The sequence below is a fragment of the Oryx dammah genome, unplaced genomic scaffold (assembly GCF_014754425.2).
Source record: "Oryx dammah isolate SB20612 unplaced genomic scaffold, SCBI_Odam_1.1 HiC_scaffold_29, whole genome shotgun sequence".
Taxonomy (NCBI): domain Eukaryota; kingdom Metazoa; phylum Chordata; class Mammalia; order Artiodactyla; family Bovidae; genus Oryx; species Oryx dammah.
In genome coordinates, this window is record NW_024070213.1 from 44616000 (window position 1) to 44637118 (window position 21119).

The 21119-nt window shown below is 48.6% G+C and overlaps 1 long non-coding RNA gene across 1 annotated transcript; it reads left to right on the plus strand.

Annotated features, from left to right (window-relative positions):
* Positions 1-20127: 20127 nt before the first annotated feature.
* On the plus strand, positions 20128-20647 carry LOC120858592. The gene is made up of 2 exons (XR_005719905.1): positions 20128-20263; positions 20358-20647. It is a non-coding gene; the product is annotated as an uncharacterized LOC120858592 (long non-coding RNA).
* Positions 20648-21119: the final 472 nt, after the last annotated feature.

The window sequence follows — 21119 nt, forward strand, 5'->3', positions numbered from 1 at the left end:
CCTCTGTATCATAAACACAAAACAAGTGTTTAAACGTCTGCCTCGAAGGGGATCTGGGAAGCAGAGCCACTCTTACATAAAGACCAGATGAAGCCCACGCTCGCCAGAAGGGCCATCTGCACACTCGCTCTGCCACCCATCCCTCCCATCTCCTCCACTTGGGAACCACTGTTAGTTCATAATTAAGGACTCTAACTAGGAGCTGGAGGGAGCAGCCGTGACGGGGAGCCTAATGTAGGTTAATCGCCCAGTTGCCCTGGCCTTGGGTGGCCACTGCTGCAAATCAGAACTCACCCTCCCTCCAGGCACACTTCCCAAGTCCATGGTCCTCCCACCTGGGGTCCTGGCAGTGGAGGAGGAGCCCTGCTCTGGCAGAAAAGCTGGAGTAGAGGGAGACAATAGAGCTTAATGATTACCCTCTCAGAAGCTGGGGACAAATAGCCCGGGTGTGGCTCTCAGCACCCCTTCTCCTGACTTGTGTAACTGTTCAGTACATCACTGGGCCTCTCTGAACCTCAGTTTCCCCATCTGCAAAATGGGAATAATACTGATAGCTACTTTATAGTTCTGTTGTGATTCATTGAGATGGTACCTGCAAAGTGGTTAGCTTAGGGTCTGCTTTAATAAAGAAATGTGTGCGTGTCAAGGAGGAGGAGTTTATCATCATTAGGGAGTGAGTGGCCCTTCCTGAGTGGCCAGCTGGGCTGGGGAGAGGCCTGACACTGGCTAGCCTCTGGCTTCATGGCCACACATCCCAGGAGGGTGGGACACAGGGAGGGAAACAGTGTTAGGTTTTGGTGTGCACAGTGAAAAATCAAACTTTGACCAATATCAGCTTTGCATGGCTAATCCTGACATGACTGGCTATTGAGTATCCATGTTACTATTAAGCCATTTGTTGTTCAGTCGCTCAGTCATGTCCCACCCTGTGATTCCATGGACTGCAGCACACTAGGCTTCCCTGTCCTTCACTATCTCCTGGAGTTTGCTCGATCTCATGTCCATTGAGTCGATGATGCCATCCAACCATCTCACCCTCTGTTGCCCCCTTCTCCTCATGTCCTCAATCTTTCCAGCATCAGGGTCTTTTCCAGTGAGTTGGCTCTTCATATCAGGTGGCCAAAGTAGTAAACCATTGTGCTGTGTTTAACCGCTCCATCGTGTCCGACTCTATGTGACCCCCATGGATGGTAGCCTGCCGGGGTCCTCTGTCCATGGGGGTTCTCCAGGCAAGAATACTGAAGTGTGGGTTGCCATTTCCTTCTCCACGGGATCTTCCCAACCCAGGAATCAAACCCAGGTCTCCTGCATTGCAGAGACCACATTCTTTACCGTCTGAGCCACCAGGGAAGACTTTACTGTCTGAGCCACCCGATTAAACCATTAGCTGGATAAAAGCAATTTTTTAAACAAAATGGTCATTAAATTGGCAGTGTTAAAAATTGGTAGGATGACCTGGAAAAGTACTTGCTATGCCTCTAAGGGCAGATAATGAGAGATCTTTGTCTGTTTAAACTGCACTAGGGACATGGAGTCAAGCAGGTTTGGCTTCTTCTGGTTCAGTCACTAACTAACTGGGTGACCTCTGGGCCACCTACGACCTGCCCTCTCTACCTCTCAGGATTACAATGAGACCAATGAGGAAAATATAGATGTGAGCAGGTTCTGGAAAAATACAGAATGACCTGCAAATACTAACTAGGTCTTATTAGTGACAGTTTACCATTTCTCAGTCTATATTAACATAATGGAACAGTCCAGAATACTGGGGTGGGTAGCCGTTCGCTTCTCTAGGGGATCTTCCCAACCCAGGGATCGAACCCAGGTCTCCTATATTGTGGGGCAGATTCTTTACCAGCTGAGCCACCAGGGAAGCCCAATATCATGCTAGCTGGGATTTATGAAAAACACAGCACACCTGTAGTTTGCAAGCACACAGCGCGTGCATGTATGCACACATACAATGTGAGTGGGGTCTGCACAATGTTGGGGGCAGTGAGTTCCGTCTGGGATTACTAGGTGGTGTTACTGGGATCACTTGGGATGGTGAATCTCATGGTGAGCCTAGAAGAACACCTGGGGGACAGAACCGGACCAGCGACCCTTGGAGCAGGCGGTGCTCACTCAGGGTGAGCCGGACACGTCCTCTTCCCCACCCCTACCCCCATTCAGCTAAAGATGGAGGAGGCTACTCCTTCTGGGCTGGCCTCTGTCTCCCCACCAGCCCCCACCCCATGCCCTGGTCTTCCAAAGAGACAGGTACATGCACCCAGATCGAGTCCTGGAGAACGACCAAGGCCAGCGCTGACCTCAGGCTGCAGGTGTCTGTTGCTGCTGAATAAATCATGGTCGGGCCCAATCAAGTATCTTGCCCCAGAGACAGGCTCTCTGCCTCCCAGATGCTGTCACCCACCAGGAAGCCAGGTGGTACTTATGTGACCCTTCCTCAACAGATGGAGAACAGTGCAAGCCTCCCACCTGCTCAGGCTTACGTTTCCCAGGCTGGAACCAGCCTCTATAGTGATCTGCTCAAAGCCCCACAGATGGCCACTCTGCCCCCGCAGCTCTCGGCTCAGAATCCCTCCCGAGGATCCCCAGCCCCACATCCTCACCAGCTCCTTCCCCTGCTACTCCACTAAGTGAACTCCTGCTAGGGTCACCCCAGCACTCGTTCAGTCCCTCAAAAAGCTCTGCGCATGTCCACGTCTGTGGCTCTGCCGCCACTCTCCAGATGGTCTTCTTCCCTATCTCTAAAGCCCACCCTGGCCACAGGGCGTTCTGAGGACCATACCCACAGGACTGGGTTTGCTCAGCTGAACCCCATGTGCCATCAGTCACTCTGAGTCTAAGCCTGCCTGGGGCGATGTCCACAGCCCCAGGGCTTCACACAATGCCAGCACACGGCCCCTCTGCAGGCCCCCATGCTCCCCACATGCCTTCATCACAGCATTCCCCCCGCTCCATCCTAACTCCTGTTTACCTGCCTTGTCCTTCCCTGGACCCGGAGTTCCAGAAGAACAGAGACGTGTCCCCATTGCCTGTCAGTGTCTGTTTATGTCTTCTTTCTATTTTCTGGCTATGGAATAGAGTAAACCCTTCATCCTGAATGAATGAAAGGAAGAAGAATGAATAGATGTATTATTTGTCTGGATGAAAGCCAGATCTCTTCAGACTCCTCCAGTTCATCGAGGCTCTATTTAAGAAACCCTGAAGCCAGCACAACTTCCTATTATTATCTCTTATTCCATCCTTTATATCAGTATCCTTCTCTAAAATGGCTTGGGAGTAGTTTTAACTCAATTCCAGAAAAGATAAATAGCTTATGTCTCACACGGACGAGCAAATAACTCTTAGATTATCTATTTTTGCCCTGGCTTCTTACGTTGACACAGCAATTGAGCTGACGTGGCATTGCACTGATCCAGGATTTTTTTATATATATATATAAGATGACCTTTAGAATACTACACATTTTCATGCAGAGAAATTAAACTCTGTAACTTACTCTGGACACCACGTGTCTTTGACTATTTTTTGGCCAAAAGTAAGCAAAACTCCAGGGAATAGATAAGGAAGATGGAGGAATAATTACTCATCCTGGTGGTGTGCTGCTGGCGAGTGGGGCATGATTCATTTTCTTGAAAGGGAGGGAAGGAGGACGGGAGACAAAGGGAAGGGGCGGAGGGACAGAAACCCAGACAGAGACAGGGGAGAGAAGGGTGGGCGAGGTATTGTCTGGACCACTGAGGGGACGTCCTGCTCCCTGATCAGGGGGACTCTGGGCTCTTCTGGCCCCAGCTGGCTGTGGCAGCAGGAGCAAGGGCTGCGTGCTTTCTCACTTCTGTTGCACGCGTTGCATTGCCACCTTCTGGAGAGCTCAACGCTCATCACCTCACGTGACCATCCACCCTCAGGCTGTGGAAGAGCCTGTGTGCCATCTTGAGCCTCAGCAGCATTTCTCCCTGTGCTGGTCCAGCGACAGGCAGACAGGTGGCCCATTCTACCCTCAGTGGCACTCGTGCTTAGCAGGTGTGTGCAGTGGAAAGCAAGCCTGTGGGCTTTGGAGCAAAACCTGAGCTCTGCCTCTGGACGGCTCTGAGACATAGAGTTGTGCATGACCTTTTTCATTCTGGGCATCTGCCTCCTAGGCTGGGAAATGGTGGCATAGCAGGGTTCCCCCTTGGGGAGATGATAGGAGCCCTGCAATTGTTAGGAGTGCAGGCTTCCAAGAAGGCAGCACTGGGCTCAAGTTCTTATACTGCCACTTTCAAGACAAGTGCATGGACCTCAGTTTCCCCATCTGGAAAATGGAGATGAAAATGATACCTCTCAGAGGATCATTACAAAGATTAGATGAAACCAAGTAGCTTGAGACCAAGGGAAAGTAATGATACTGGCCAACACTCACAAAGCAATTACTAAACACTTACTCTGTGCCAGGCTTTGTTCTGGGATTGATATATATATATGTCTATGATGCTAATTCTTACAGCTACTCCCAAGTTCAATAACATCATTGCCCCTAGTTTATTGATGAGGAAACAGACTCAGAGATGGGAAGTAACTCTCCCAAGACCATACAGCTGGTTAGTGGCAGAGGCAAATTTTGGACCCAGGCTGTCTGGCTCCAGCCACTGGGTTCTCTCCCTACCCTTTACAACCTCTCAGCGAGGACTTAGCTGTTTTTCTTCAGAACCCAGACACACTGCAAATGCTTAATGTAAGCTCACTGCCCCCCCCCATAGTCCCCATGTGGAATTGAAATTTGTCCTCTTACAGAGTCTACTTGTGGTCCCAGGACCTGTCTCTAACCATCTCTTCTTTATACTCCATCACAGTCATTCTGCTGCTTGGAGATCAATTAACCAGTTTCCCATCAGCCTCTTCTCCAGGCTAACCTTTGTGCCTATTCCCATGTGCCAGACACTAGGCTGAGCACAACAGAGAGCCTGATCTCTTGGTTCTCTTGCTCCAGTGGATGGACTAGGGGTTCCTTCCCCATTCTGATGACTCCTTGTGGGACCCTTGCCAGCTTTGCTATGCCCTTGTAAATACTGGGGCCAAGAAATCAGCCCAGCACTGCTTTGAACCCTCACAGCCACCTAGGAAGTGGTCAAGACAGCAATTATTGTTCCCCTCTGACTGATGAGGTCACTGAGGCCCAGAGAAGGGAAGTGACTTGCTCAAGGACACACAACAGATCTAGGTTTCACAGATTCACATGTCTGACTTCAGTCTCCTAACTCTTGGGGTGACACTTTCCTTGGATTTGGGGGAAGGAGGAGCGGGAGCTTATCTGGGAAAGGTTAGCACCAGACCTTGACCTATTCGGCATCTCTTCCTACTGAGATTTGCAGGACTTGGCTGGTGGAGGCAAAATTACTGCCTGCCCCAAGTCTTTCCCCAAATCAGTGGACTTGATGCCCTACCTCTGATCTGAAAAACATAAAAGCTAAAAAAAAAAAATCCCTGAGAAGTTAAAATTAGTTTTCCACCTTCTTCTGCCCCAGAAAGAGCTAACAAATCACCTGGAAGGAATGTTTTCTTTCTGGAAGCTGAGAGGGGTGCTGACGGGGGTGTTGATTTGGGGACTGGAGGGCTGTTTTTCTCCCCAGTCCCATCTTTCATTTCCCACAGAGAAGGTACAGCACTTTATTCTATTTTAGTATTAAAAGCCAAAAGAGAGGTGTTTCTGCTGCAGGCTTGATCCCCCCCCCACCCACCCACCATGACACCATCAAGAGGGATTGGGGCTTAGCACGTGGCTCAGAAGGAGGGAGTCCTGCAGGTCATGTGCCTGGCAATTAAGGCCAGCTCCAGGCAGCAGTGCCAAGAGCGAGAAGGGCTGTTGGGAAACCGGGGAGAGTGCAAGGCTCCTGTTCAGCCCTAGGCCCTGCCCTGACTCTATGGACTATGAGCCCCTTCCTTTCCTGGCCTGGATCTCAGTTTTCTCTTCTGTAAAGTGGGCTCATACTGCCTACCTGAGTGAAATCAGGTGAGATGGGGAAGACAGGAGAGGGGACTCCCCCCTCCCTTAAGCAGATGCTATCTCTGAAGTAGCCTCCAGGCAGGGGACAGGGGCACAGTCTTGGTCCCATGTGACCACTTCTGAGGTTGCTCAGCTTCCAGATGTGGGGAATGGAAGCTTGGAAAAGTTACCCATGCTGGTATTCAAGCCTGAGTCTCAGAAACTGCAGGGCCCAAGCTCTTTCTAAACAGCCCAGCTGACTGTACTCTGTGAACTCTTCTTTGCAATGAGTGTGAATGAGCGTTGTTACCAGGCTCACTCCAGAGATGCAGCCTGAGCTCCATGGCTGCCCCTCACACTGCCCTCAGGTCAGAAGCCCTGAAACCCCTCCTGGGAGCAGAACTGCAGGAGGACCCTCTGTCAGCTCCCATCCATTCCTGCATCCCCACCCCCAGAGATGGTCCTCCTGAATTCCCACCCCCCGGGCAGCAGAGAGCCCTGCACTTCCATGTTACACACAAGAACTGCCCACAGAGAATGAGAGAGGGAGCAGGGGATGGCAGTTTCCATAGCAACGCTAGGTTTCTCATTCCCAGCACATAAAATGCCAAAGCAGGGTTGGGGAAGTGCAGAGAGAGGAGTCTCCTCTCCCTCTCCTGCCCCCGCCGTCTCCACTTCGCTAGGTCCCATTCAGATGAGGAAAGCTGAAAGTAGGGGCCCTGGGACACTTGGACCCATGGTTATTAAACCTGACTCCATGGATGACAGGCCCACGGGGGCGCTGAGGGTGGCCTGAGGGAGCCTTCAGTTGGCTGCGGCCTTGTGCAGAGGGATTTGAGGAAAAAGAGGGGAAGGGGGAGGGGACAAGACTGTCCCCACCTCCTTGCATCCTGGAAGAGAACTGTCCCTTAAGAGTGACCCCTGTCAAATACACAGAGGCTGCTGATACCCCAGGCCGACGCTGGCTCTCATTACAGCCACAGCCCGGACCTTGGGGTCAGGTGAATCTGACACTCAGTCCAGGCCTTGACATTGATTCGATGTGTGGTCTTTGCTCTCTGAGCTTGAGTCCATTTATCTGCAAAATGGGAGAAATGAGAGAATCCAGTCCCTCTAGGGCAGTGCTTGGTACCTTGGAGCACAACAGATCATGCTCCATCTTATTGCTTTGTTATGATTATTAATAATAACATTGACGTCTGAACACCTCCGCCTGGCAGGGAGCCTCCCGCAGCCCTCTGTTCTGCCCTTGTCGCTCACCCGCCCCTGATGGGGACCCTCTGGCCTGGCCAGGTCAGCTGCTCTGCTTCCTGCTGGTGCACTTGGCTGAATCAGAAGAGTGGTTTGGGGGAGCAACATAGCACCAAAGCACAGGCCTACCTCCCAGCCTTTGCTCGGGTGCCCCTCTCCTCTGCTGTTCTTTCCCCGTTCCCTGTTCAAATCCTCCCTGATTATACATCCTCCTCTGGCACGAATGTCTGGGGATCTTGCCCTCCCTTGACTTTCCCTTGTACCTTAACTCTAATCATATGTTACTTAGGAGCACCTGTCCTTCATAAGGAACCACATTCCCCATCTCTCTGGGATGAGCTGATATAACATCTGTTGACCATCCTGGGTGTTGGTCACTGAGCAGAGAATTTACAGGTGTCCCCTGCTATCCATAAGTACAGAGGTTCCTATGAAACCTTCCATAAGCCAAAATGATGGAAAGCAAAGAAGCAATTACCTAAGCACACATCTTGCTAACAGACAAACAAAATGGATCGAGACACAGCACAGATGCTCACAGCCTTGGCAGTCATGGTGGCTTGCTGCCAAGAGGCTGAGGGTAGCCCTCCGGGAAGGAGCTAGGGCCCCTCTTGCTCCCAGGGGTAGGCAATGCCTCTGTCATGGCTCCCTGCAAAACAAACTCTGAAGGCCACGTTCATTGTTTGCTTTTTTTTCATAAAAGCAAAACTCTGCTTCGACTTTCTTTCAGTTAATGAAACAGGTTCTAATAGGTCTTTCACAAAAGTGAAGTAATGTAATGAAAACTTTTGAAAAGCAGGGTTACCTGCGTATGGGAGAGTGCCCAGTACCCAGCCAATACTAAATAAACCATTCTTATCATAGATGCTTCACATGCAATTTTCCTTAACCCTAACAATCCTAGGATTCTTATCCCCATTTCAAAGATGCGGAGACTGGGGGACTTCTCTAGTGGTCCAGTGGCTGAGACTCCATATTCCCAATGCAGTGAGACCAAGATTGATCCCTGTTCTGAAAACTAGATTCTACATCCTGCAACTAAAAGACTCCACGAGCTGCAATGAAAATTGAAGATCCTGAATGCCACGACTAAGATGATCTGGCACAGCCAAATAAACAAAAATATTTTAAGGAAAAACTAAAATGAGGAGACTGAGACTCTCAGAGTTGAAGGGTTGAGCTAGAAAACAGCAGTCAGGATTGGAACCCAGAGTCCCTTACAGAAGCAACAGGGTGAAGCAGCATCGACAGGGCAAAATCCTTCCTGGAGAGGAAATGGCCTTTGTTTGGAAAAGACTTTGACAAATCTCTTTGTTAGGAGACAACACATGAGCCCCAAAACCAAGAAGTCGTAAGAGCTGAGGCTTCAGGAGCCCCTGAAGGCACCAGATGCCTCCCCAAGGACCGCAAGTCAGTTAGCCTGTTAATCCTCCTAACAATCCTATGAGGAAGGTATGAGCATTGGTTCCATTTTGCAGGTGAAGAAACTAAAGGACAAGAAGGTAGGAAGCTCTCCCAGCATCACACAGCTGGTAAATCAGAGGTGAGATTCAAACCAGGCAGATGGGCTCTGGTGCCCCTGCCCTCAACCCCTTCGCTCACAGGCCGAACTGTTTTGCAAAGATAAGGAGCAGAATTTGTGGTTTGCCTCTGGGAGGAGTGGGCTTTCCAGGTGGCTCAGTGGTAAAGAATCCGCCTGCCAAAGATTCAGTCCCTTGGTTGGAATGATCCCCTGGAGGAGGGCCTGGCAACCCACTCCAGTGCTGCTTGGAGAATCCCATGGATAGAGAAGCCTGGCAGGCTATAGTCCATGGGATCACAAAGAGTCAGACACGACTGAACTACTGAGCACGTACCTCAGAGGAGCAGAGGAGACATACTGAAGATCAGTGGAGACAAGCGGCATAAAGAAGCCATTAAAATGGGTTGAGACGGGCTAATGTTGGGGGCAAACCCCCAGTGGTGGTGGCTGAAATGTCTCTTAAAAGCACAGATGTCTAATGCACATTTTAAAGTGATTCGCATTTTTGTGATGGAAGCCCTACCTGTCTCCCACCAAATCTCCAGTGAACTGTTCTTCACTAATGACTGTTTTGGTGACTGTGGAAGAAGGGCAGAAGTGAAGAGAACAAAGAAAATTATCTTTAGTACTTTAGTAGGCAGATTTCAGGAGAGAGAATGGGGATAAAAAGCATTAATAAAGCTTTCCTCTAATTCTCTCTAATGCAAGTTCAGTCTTTTGCATCTTATATTACAACCTTTTGTGATAATTTAAAGAAAGATCAGAAATAAAGAAATAGAACTATAAAGACCAAAGGGAAGATGGAAAACTTGGGAGAAAGGTTTGGCAGGTGAAAAACTATAGAAGCACATGGGGATGTAAGTGAGGTCTGGCAAGATAAGAGAGTCTTAAGAAATGAAACTATGTGATCTGATTGAGATCCTCTTAAGTTTGATTGGAAAGATACAAATAAAGATTGGAATTACTTTTTAATTACCTTTGTTTGCTGAACTATTCTCCCTGAATACAACTCCATCCCAAGGCTGGGTCACATGGGACCCTTGCTTATAATCAGGTTACAGCAGAAAATAAGGATAAGGAAGGAAATGAGCTTCACGGGCCATCAATTTGGTGTGAGACAAAGACAGTACCAGCAGAAGCAATAGTCTGGAGATAGCAGTGACCTTGACAGTAAGAGTCCTTGCCTTCCCACCAAATTCACAGAAATTTTGATTTAGACATCCACTGTGTATGGAATTGGAGATGGATATTAATTTTTGAAGCTTTCAAGAAGTAGGAAGGCTCCCATCTGACACTGAATTACATAGGAACAATTGATGACTAGAAATAATACCAAGAAAATCTGAGATCCTCCTCCTCTGTCCTGCCAGCTAGAAACCATTGCATAATTAAAACTAAAACACCCTTCTGGCCAGCCATGGCTGGAAGAGTACTAATCTATTAGAGCATACCATACCTGCGATATAACAGATATAATATACGCCTAAGTAGACTTTGTCTGGACGCCGTTTTGATTCTTCTCAACTGATTTCTTTGATTCTTTCCAAGTCCAGTGAGTTTGTAAACCACAGATCTCTAACCTACATGGATGCTCAGCCAGCTATGTATGTGATGCCAAGGCAGCTTCTCACCTGACATCTGTTACCCAAGTGGAGCCCAGAAAGGGATGTTTCTAATCAGATAAGCTGGTAACATGTGACCCCAAAGGGACTGCCCCTGCTCTGGGGAGTCACTTTATCCAGACACTCAATGTTTATTGAGTATTGCACTAGATGTTAGGTGTTGAGGGCGGACGTCACATCTTCACCGTCTGTTTCTCTGCTGGCCGTTCCAGGAGCCACAGCCAGAGCCTAAGAACTGCTGAAGAAGCACCATGTTTCCGGCTGCCCTAGCTAAAAATCCTATGGCCCTTGACTCCATCTGGTTCTCACTTCCTATATAAGGTTGTCAGCAAATCTTGTTGGCTCTGTCAGCCTAAATCCTATCTAAATCTTTCCGGTTATCGCTAGCCTCCTCCTGTCTTCACCTAGCCACTGCCATCTCTTGTCTGGGTGAGAGCAGCGGCCCCTTCACCGGCCTCCAGCCTCAGCCCTTGCCATCTTGCTCTCCACCCAGCAGCCAGAGAGTTCCTTTGGAAACAGAAATCGGATCATGTCACCCTCTGCATTAACTCTCCTTCTCTTTCAGCTAAAACCTCAGCCCCGGTTGGAAGACCCTCCCTGTGGCACCCACCCCTCTGCCTTCTCTTCCTACCCCCTCCTTGTCACTCCCTCCCTTCCACCCCTACAGGTGTCCTTGAGCCTCCAGACACACCAAACGTGTATCTCCCACCAGGGTTTGGCCCCTGACATTCCCTCTGCCTTGAATGCTCTTCTCCAGATGTCTGCACCGCTCACAATCTTTTTTAGCTTGAGTCTTCGCGAATGTCACCCATTTCAATAGTCCTCCTCTGACCATCCTCTCTAAAGTAGCATCTCTCATCCCTCTGCGTCCCCCGCTATTCTCTTCCTGGTAGCACTTCTCACTGCCTGTCACTTTAAGATATTTTTAATTGGTGATACTAGATTGTTAACGTCCTGGCTGATGTCAGGGGCTTTCTTTCCTCCACTGTGAGTTCCCAGTACCTAGACCTTGCCATTCAGTAGCTGCTCCACGATTACTTGTTGAACAAGTGAACGAGCCATGTGTTGAAATGAATACACATACGAAATACCTAGTTTTTAAATTATTGACAGGAAAGAGATTTTGTAATTAGGGTAGTGCGTTAACCATGAGGATGATGTGGGCCCCAGATCAGCAGCATCATCGTGACTAGGAAGCTTGTTAGAAATGCAAACTCAGGGGCCCTACCTCAGACCTATTGAGTCACACACGGTGTGGAGGTGGGGAGGGCAGCCATCTGCACTGTAGCTAGCTGTCTGGCTGATTCAAGCTCTGATATGAGCTGAGTTTGAGAAGTGGCCTGTAATAAGGACTCTTGAACCCAGCATTCAATTTATGCCACACGCGGCAGATTGCCTCCTTTGAGTTGACGGCTGAAGTTATTTTGTTTGGGGGCATTAATTCCCACGCCAAATGCCACTGGAGACATGATTCTCAGTGTAAATGAGCAATGCGTGGACCAGAGACCACAACAGAATACACGTGGACTTGCGCCAAATAAGTGAACAGGTTCGTCATCATTCAGAACAGTTGTTCTGAAATACGAAGAATTTTTAACATCAAAATATTATTAAAACTGCACCAACAGTAAAGACAAATTAACCTTTGGGAAAGTAAAATAAACGTTCCTTTTTATTATTTGTGCGGATGACAGAAGGCATCCCCAAGCTGGATGGAGTTACAGAAATTAGCCCCGTGGATAATGAGAGAGAGAATGTGTGTGTGCACGTGTGTGTGTGTGTGTGTGTGTGTGTGTGTGAGGGAGAGAGAGAACATGATGACTGTCCACCCCATGCCATTCAACGAGCATCATTCCAGTTGCTGATCCTCTGCCCCTGTCCCACCTCAGGGCACATTGAGAAACACGTTGGGGACATTCTCTGTTGCATGATGGAGATGCCACCTGTACTCAGGTGGTGGCAGCAACCACAGGACAGACCCACACAGCAGAGACCTGCCCACTCCTAACACAGCCTCCCTCCCAAACCGAGCACCCCTCCCCCAGAGTGAGGGCACTTCCCGACCTTTTTCCCCATCAGCTCCGGTCCTGCTCGCCCCTCTTGGAGCTGGAATCCAGTGTCTCAGGATGCTCCCTGGACCCTACATGTGCACCAGCTCCTATTTCTGGGTAGAGGTGAGGAGCCGGGGATCAGAGCCAGATCTGGAGGAAAGACAGGTAGTACTGGTTTGATTAGAGACAGTCTGGGGCTGCCATGTGACGATGCCTAAGGAAATGTCAAGGGTGATCTGCTATTCCTGACCTTTTACTGAGTTTATTACTGAGCAAACTGTGGCTTCATCGTGGAGGGGGTACGTTCATTCCGCCAGGTTTTCACCTGCATGAAGTGAGAGGGCTGGATGTGGTGCTCTCCAGAGCGCCCCCTCCCAGCTCCGGGAGAGGAGGCCACAGAGGCTGGGAGCCCTGGCTCTGGAGTCAGCTGCAGGCTCAGTTGTGTGATGCTGAGCAAGTCACTTGCCACCCTATCTTAGCTGATTGACCGAATGGTAAAAACGGGAGACTGGAGTTAGTATTTATAAAGAATCAAGAACTGAGCCTAGGGGGTTGGGGAAGGGATGGAGTGGGACGTTGGGGTTAGAGGATATAAGCTATTAAATATATGAAATGGATAAACAAGGTCCTACTGTATAGCATAGAGAACTATATTCAGATCCTATGATAAACCATAATGGGAAAGATTATTAAAGAAAAGAATACATATATATGTATAACTGAATCAGTTTGCTGTACAGCAGAAATTAACACAACATTGTATGTCAACTACACTTAATTAAAAATTAATTAGTATAACCTTTAAAAAACAAAAAACTGAGTCTAGCACCATGTACGTCTTTGCTGTGGTTATTACATAAGGATTTGACGTGGTCCTGCCGTGCTCTTACTAATTCAGGATAGAAGAAAACGCATTGAAGGGTATGGTCAACATCCACATCCGGAGGAGCTGGGGCAGATCAGTCCTGCCAGGGGGTCTGGGCAGGTCGCTAACTGTGTCTATGACACTCCGCCTTCTCCATAGCCTCTGGAAACTCTAAATTCTCCTCCCTTATTTAGGCAGAGGATTTAAACTCTCCCCAGCTGCTCACTCCCAAGCATATTTATCCAAATGTATCAAAGGGCTCAGCAAAACACAAGCAAGATCCAGGCTCAAATTTAGAGGGCAGACAGGGTTTCGAGTAACAGCTCTGCTTCCCGGCTAGATGCTGCCTTGTTTTTGCTGTACAGGACCTTCGTCGCTGCACTGGCCCCTCTGTAGTTGTGGTGCAGGGCCTTCTCCTTGTGATGGCTTCTCTCATCGTGGGAGCAGAGGCTCTAGGGCATGCAGGCTCAGGAGTTGTGGTCCACGGGCGCTAGAGCACAGGCTCAGTCGTTGTGGCCCAGGGGCTTTGCTTCTCCTCAGCACGCGGGGTCTTCCCAGACCAGGGATCAAACCCTTGTCTCCTGCATTGGTGGGTGGAGTCTCATCCACCCAGCCACCAGGGAAGCCCCGATGCCAAGTGTTTTGAAAGCATTGATCCCGAATCCCAGACTGAAGGCACTCACCTCACCCCAGGCTTGCAGCCATGGGAGATTTTTCTTTTGTTTTTCTGGCAGATTAAATGATTTCTCTGGTGAGCCCCGAAGCCTGAACCACTGAGTCAGGAGCTCTCACCGACTCCACCTGCCCTTCCCTCCAGCAGGTGATGCTGAAACTCCTGAAGGAATCGTGTCATCTTGAGCTGTTCAAGTTTATTTCCACTAAAAATACACCCTGAAACTGGGGCACAATGAAGGATTTCTGACAAATGGGGAAGAGGAATAAATAAAAACTCTGGGGCCTTCTGATTCTTCACTGAGTCACCTCCAAATACTCACCAGTGAGCTGAGCTTGGACCCTCTCCACTCGTCACTGTCATCAGTAAAAGCTCAGGCAGTCCATGTGGTCTGAGAGCTTATAAGTCTCGAAGCTTGTGAGTCATTGTTAGGAGAGGCCCCTGATGAAACTGAACCCTGCATCTACCAGGGAGGAAACAGCAGAGCTAGAGGGGAAGTGACTTGGTCCTGGACCATTCGGATGATCATGGTGGAGCGGGACTCAGAGCCTGCACTCGGCCTCCTCACTTCACCACCCCCACTCCCCAGTCTTCCCAAGCCCCCCACCTGCACCCAGCGCCTGTGTCTGCAGTTCCTGTGGCACATATTAAAGCAGCCTAGGCATGTCAGGGGGTCAATGAGAGAATCCTCCCTGTTAGCAATAAAGAATGCTTTCAGCTTCAGGTTACAGAAAACCAGATCAATGCGGCTTAACTCTAAGGACATTACTGTTGACTCAGTGAGACTATGGAGGGAGGTAGCCCCAGGCCGAGACCACTGGCTCAGCCTTGTCAAGAAGGATCCAAGTTCCCGACTCTTGCCATTCTGGGGATTTTGACTCTTTACCCTCAAGCTTATTGCCTCATGTCACAAAATGGTTGCCACAGCTCTGGATATCAAATCCTTATAAATAGTATCCAAAGCTAAAAGGAGTTACCTTAAAAAAAAGTTTCCTTCTCTGCCTTCTCCTTGGGTAGCTCTCTCTCTTCTGCGCATACGTACGTGCTCAGTCAAGTCCAACTCTTTGTGACCCCATGGACTATAGCCTGCCGGGCTCCTCTATCCATGGGATTTTTCAGGCAAGAATACTGGAGTGAGTTGCCATTCCTCTGCCAGGGGATTTTCCCAACCCAGGGATCAAATTCAAGTCTCCTGCACTGGCAGGCAGATTCTTTACCACTGAGCCACCTGGAACACCCCTCTCCTATGCAGGAAGGAAAATGTTACTTACACTTCATTGACCAGAATTAGGTCCTACACCAATCACCGGCAAAGGGAAATGGCTTGGTTTAGACCAATCAGGATTCACCTCTAGGGTGAGAGAAGACACTTGAGAGTCCCTTGGACAGCAAGGAGGTCAAACCAATCAATCCTAAAGGAAATCAACCCTGAACATTCATTGGAAGGACAGATTCTGAAGTTCCAATACTTTGGCCATTTGATGCAAAAAGCTGACTTATTGGAAAAGACCCTGATGCTGGGAGAGACAAAGGCAGGAGGAGAAGACGACAGAGGATGAGATGGTTAGAGAGCATCACCAACTCAATGGACGTGAATTTGAGCAAATTCTTGGAGATAGTGAAGGACAGGGAAGCCTGAAGTGCTGCAGTTCATGGGGTCACAAAGAGTCAGACATGAATTAGCGCCTGAACAACAACGGGGTCTGGACATACCGCAGTGCCCAAACAGCCAGTTCTCTCTGCAGCCCCTCATCTGTGCAGTGAGGACAAGTCATACCCACCACCTGTGGTTCTCATGAGGATCACTGAAAGAAAACACTCTGTACCTATATGAGACAAATTTTATTGCAATCCTGAGAAGAAAAAAGTCTATAAAAATAGACCTTTGATCATCAGCGAAATACCTTCTATGAGAAGATGAGTTACAACATGTTGCTAAGAGACATTTGTACTGAACACAAAGCTTCTTTGGGAGAATAAATCCAAGGAGGGAACTCCCTGCATTGCACAGAGAAGAGAGAGCTAAGAGAGAGCAAGAATAATTTGAAGAACTGAAAAACTGAAGAGGTGGCTTGATTCATGGGCTATGCATGCCATTGCGGCAGGCTGGTGCTGGAGGGTGTGAGAGCAAGAGTAGAAGGATTTAGAAGCTGCCTTAAGGTTTTCTGGGAAGAGCTGCCCAGGGGCAAGCTTTGGAAAGCTCCGGGGAGAGTGTAAGGAGAGTCTCGTGGAGGAAGAAAGCATCAGAGTGTGAGGCCTGGGATGAGCCTGGCTGACTCTGGGGCGCCTGGCTCAAGTGGAACATGGTTGGGAGGCTGGGGGTTGGGGGCATCAGGGAAACCCAGTCCCACCCTCAGGCCTTGCCCTCCAGCTTCCCAGTCTGCCTCACTGAATGACCTGGTTAAGCGGCTCATCTATAGAGGGGCCTCAGCTTTTCCACCAGTAAAATGGGAGTTCCTTTTGTCTTTCATTCTCTCACTCATTAGTCACGCATTTGAGCAAGTCCCTATATGCAGAGGCATGGAGGCATGCAGTGTCAGAATTGATAATGATCTTAGGGGATTTTCTTCATACCTCTGAACCCCAGCTTCTTGTTCTGTAAAATGGAGCTGATAATTGAATTTCCCTCATAGATTTTCATGTTGATTGAAAAAAATTACTGCATGTAAAGTGCTTACATGGGCTTCCCTGGTGGCTCAGATGGTAAAGAATCTGCCTGCAATGCAGGAGACCTGGATTCAATCCCTGGGTGGTAAAGATCCTGTGGAGAAGGGAATGGCAACCCACTCCAGTATTCTTGCCTGGAGAATCCCATGGACAGAGGAGCTTAGTGGGCTACAGTCCATGGGGTCACAAAGATTCGGACATGACTGTGTGACTAACACTGACTAAAGTACTTACGCAGTACCTGGCACATAATAGGTGCCCACTCAATGTTAGTCGGAGAGAAGTGGATGGACAAAGTCAAAGATATGCATGAAATAAAACTGAATTCTCTTTGCAGGCCATTTCTGCTCTGCTTCTGCCACTGTTTGCATGGGGCAGGCGAGATGGTCCCCGGAGAGCTCTCCTCTGTCACGTCTTTGCCTAAAAAGTGGTTGTTTTGCACCTGGTAGCAAACATGGGATCTGAGAGGGGCTTGAGCAAAAACAGCAAGGGATGGTGATAGGAGGGAAGAACCACTCCAGCAGCCCCCTTCTTTCCAGAACTGCTTCCACACTGGTCACGCTCCCTTGCAGAATTCTGGGTGTCAGCGTACTTAGGGGATCCAGGGATCCATCTACCTGCAGTTCTAGGCTAACACATGCTTCACTGGTACCCCACATGGCATTCCCATCTCTCCTTGCCTAGGATCACCTTCTCCTACCTGCTAGCTCAGGGGAAACATTTCCTCATGAAGGAAGAAGCTAATCCTTTGACTTACATGATGGGGGAGCGATTCTTGCATGGAACAGTTGTTTCTGGTTAAAATGCAAATGTCCTTGGGAGAGACAACATAGAAAGTCGTAATTCACTCACCAAAAGTACAAAGCAACCCTTATAAAACTGTGAGTCACATGGTCACAGACAAAGGAACACAGTTCACTCACCAAAAATTAACTCCAGTTTGGCAGTTTGTTGTGAATTTAAATATAAACTTACTATCTAACCCAACAATCACACTCTTAAATATTTATGCGAGGGGAATGACACTTTCTGTTCACACAGAATTTTATAGGAATATTCATAGCAGTTTCAACCATAACAACCAAAAGCTGGAAACAACCCAAATATCCATCAGCCATAAATAAATTGTGGTCATTCACACAACGGAATATTACTCGGTGGCCAACAGGAACAAATATGGATCCATGTGACCACAGGGATGACTCCCAGACACTGTGTGGGAAATGAAAGTAGCCAGAAACCAAAAGTAACCACTGTTTGATTTGCTGCACGTGACATTCTGGGAAAGGCAACACCATAGGGACAGAAATAAAACTGGTGAATTATTTTTCATCGAGTCAGGGGTTCCCAGGGGCTGGGGGTAGGAAGAGGGACTGACTGCCAGGAGTAGGAGGGAAGTTTTAAGCAAGTGGAAACGTTCTGTATCTTGACTGTGATGGTTACATGACTGTATCTGTTTGTTCAAACCTGCTAAACTGTATACTTTAAAAAGGGAATTTTACTCTATGTAAAGTATATATACCTCACTAGATCTGACTTAGGTGGGGCGGGGGGGTGGGGGGAACAACCCTGCAGCTTCTTCACTTGTTTTTCTCAAACTCTGTGAAGAGAATACATACTCTCCCAACCAGAAAAAAGAAACATCCCCCCACAGCAGACCCCGCATGCCGCTCGCAGCGCCCTTATTCTGAGTTTCCTGATCCCGTGTCACAAACGGTCCAGGGATCCCCTCTGGGTGGGGAGCCCACTTGAGAGGCTTCCAAACATCACTGAGGGGCCTGGGGGCTCACAGGGGTGCCTAGGGACCTGGGGTGAGCGGGAGACCAGGGGGAGGAGCCAAGTGGATGGAGCTCTGGGTTCCGCCTCCACACGAGCAGCCCCAGCGGATCTGTTCCTATATACTGAACTTCTGCTTAACTTTCTGTGGGAAACACGGTTCCGCTCAGTGGAAAAGAAATTTGAAAAGCGCTGGACCCGACGCTCCTTTACGTATTGTGCTGTAGACTGTCAGATCAGAAAAGGACTGAAGGAGAAGAGAGCAGCAGAGGATGGGATGGTTAGATGGCATCAGCAACTCGGTGGACGTGAATCTGCGCAAACTCCGGGACGTAGTGAAGGAGAGGGAAGCAGGGTGTGCTTCAGTCCTTGGGGTTGGAAAGAGACAGACACGGCTCATCAACTGAACAACAAGCATCATATGTAGAAAGGAACTAACATTTGTTATTTATTCTAATTTAATCACTTGATTTAACCTTCACAGTTCTGCCAAGTGGGGATTATTTAATTCTGTTTTTATCCATAGGAAGCATGGACTCAGGAAGGAGAGGTGACCTGCCCAAGTCACAGGGCCAGTGTGGACCTGCCCAGACACGCATGCCCACCCCACCATGAATGAGCATTATGGGGTAATCAGTGGTGTCCCCATTGCAAAATATCTTAAGAGAGGTATAGATCAAGAAGCAGTGGAGCAGCGAATGGGAGAGGTGGTTTCTGGCCGGAAAAGAATATTCTGGAAGGCTGGACAGGAAGCCTCCCAGGAGCCGGGTAGCAGGAGAGAAAAAGCCCAGAATGAGTCCTGCAGCAGGAGTGTGTGTTGATGGGGGCAGGTAAGGTCACATAGGAGAGGAGGGAGGCAGGCTTGGGGAGGATGGTCAGAGAGGGGCTTACCTCGACCACCAACTCCACTGGCAAATAGGTTTCACAGATGCTCAGGATGAACAGAAGGAAAGAGGAAAAGAAAGGTCACCAGGCTCTAAGGCCAACACCATCTGCAGAACACCTGCCTGAGGGTTAGCCTTCTTCCTGTGATTGCCTGGAGCAATGGCCCCCAAGCCATAAGGGAGGATGTGTAAATGATCCACAGGTGAATTAAACCAATATTTATTCACCACCACTCAATCCCAGGGCCAAGGCCAGATGCTTTCACTAATATTAACTTACTTAATTTTCATAATAAACCTGTAAAATAAGTGTTATTATTCCTAAACTCTCACTTGGCAAATGCAGACGGAGTGCCTATTACGTGCCAGGCACTCCTAGAAGCCCTGGAGATAAAGATGAACAAGACAGTGGAAGGAGTGTATCCTGATTCTGGATTTTAATAGCTCTGTGTCATTGGTTGGGTTATCTCTCCTGTGCCTCACTCTCCTTACCTATAAAATGGACACAATAATAGCACCTATCTGCCGCTGCTGCTGCTGCTGCTAAGTCGCTTCAGTCGTGTCCGACTTTGTGCGACCCCATAAACGGCAGCCCACCAGGCTCCCCTGTCCCTGGGATTCTCCAGGCAAGAACACTGGAGTGGGTTGCCATTTCCTTCTCCAATGCATGAAAGTGAAAGTGAACTCGCTCAGTAAGTGTCCGACTCTTCGTGACCCCAATGAAAAGCATATTAGAAAGCCTGTCATGTAAGCCATCAGCTGCAGCTGATTGGACAGGGGGCAGGAGTCTGATGTGGAGGCAGCCAGCCCATTGGCTAGGGCCTAATAATGTAGCCATAGGCAGAAAGATGAACTGAACCCCTCAGTTTCTCTTTGTGAATTGGGAGATGCAGAGAATGAAGCCAGCAGATCAAAAAACATATTCACATGTACCACAGAGCTTGGAAAGAGATACAGATGCTTCAGTATCCTGGCTTTTGAAAGGTACCTCAAATACCTTAGAAGTATTGCCTAATTAATACCTAATTAATTTGCCTAAGTGACACTTCCTACTTATCCAATGCCCTTTGGTTTTCAGTGTATTTTAACCTCCAAAATCGCCTCCATGCCTGTGAGTTGAGTGGGGAGAAGATACTTTCCTCATTTTACTGATGAGAAAATGGAGACTCCCAGAGCAAAGTGACTGACCACAGAGTCAGCCTGTATGGAAGCTGGCACAGAGAGGCAAGACCAGCCCTGGATGGAGCTTTTTCCCCTTCACATCAGGCTTCTGGATTCAACTGGTGCACCAGATGTTAAAAAGCAAATCTCATTCACTTTGTAGTTTGTTAAAAATTAAAAACATATATTTTATTGTTGACACTGAGATATGTTCAGGATTGAAAATGTGGCACGTTTTGTTCCAGCCTTTATTTAGTACCTGGTCCAGATCCAGGCCCTATGTACAAAACAGCCGGGGCTGCAGCTCCATTCTCTGTGCCAATAGAAGGCTGCTGGCACCAGATGAGTAATCCCGAAAAATGGGCAGCCCCTGAGCCCTGCCAGCTTTCTTCTGGGAGGCCTGATGGTCTTTTTGCACCCACTTCGCATTTTAGAATTCTTAAAATTTATTTTTCTGTAGATATTCCTCAAAGTGGGTGTTGGGGAGTTGAGAGTTCATCTAAGCTTGGCCTCCAGGTTCTACCAACTGGCAGCTTCTTCCCAGTTAACCTTGTACCCAGGGATCCAAGCACTGCCCACACTCCAACCAGGATCACTCACTCATTATTCACCCATCATTTATTGTTGCTGTTGTTCAGTTGCCAAGTTGTGTCCAACTCTGCAACTTCATGGACTGTAG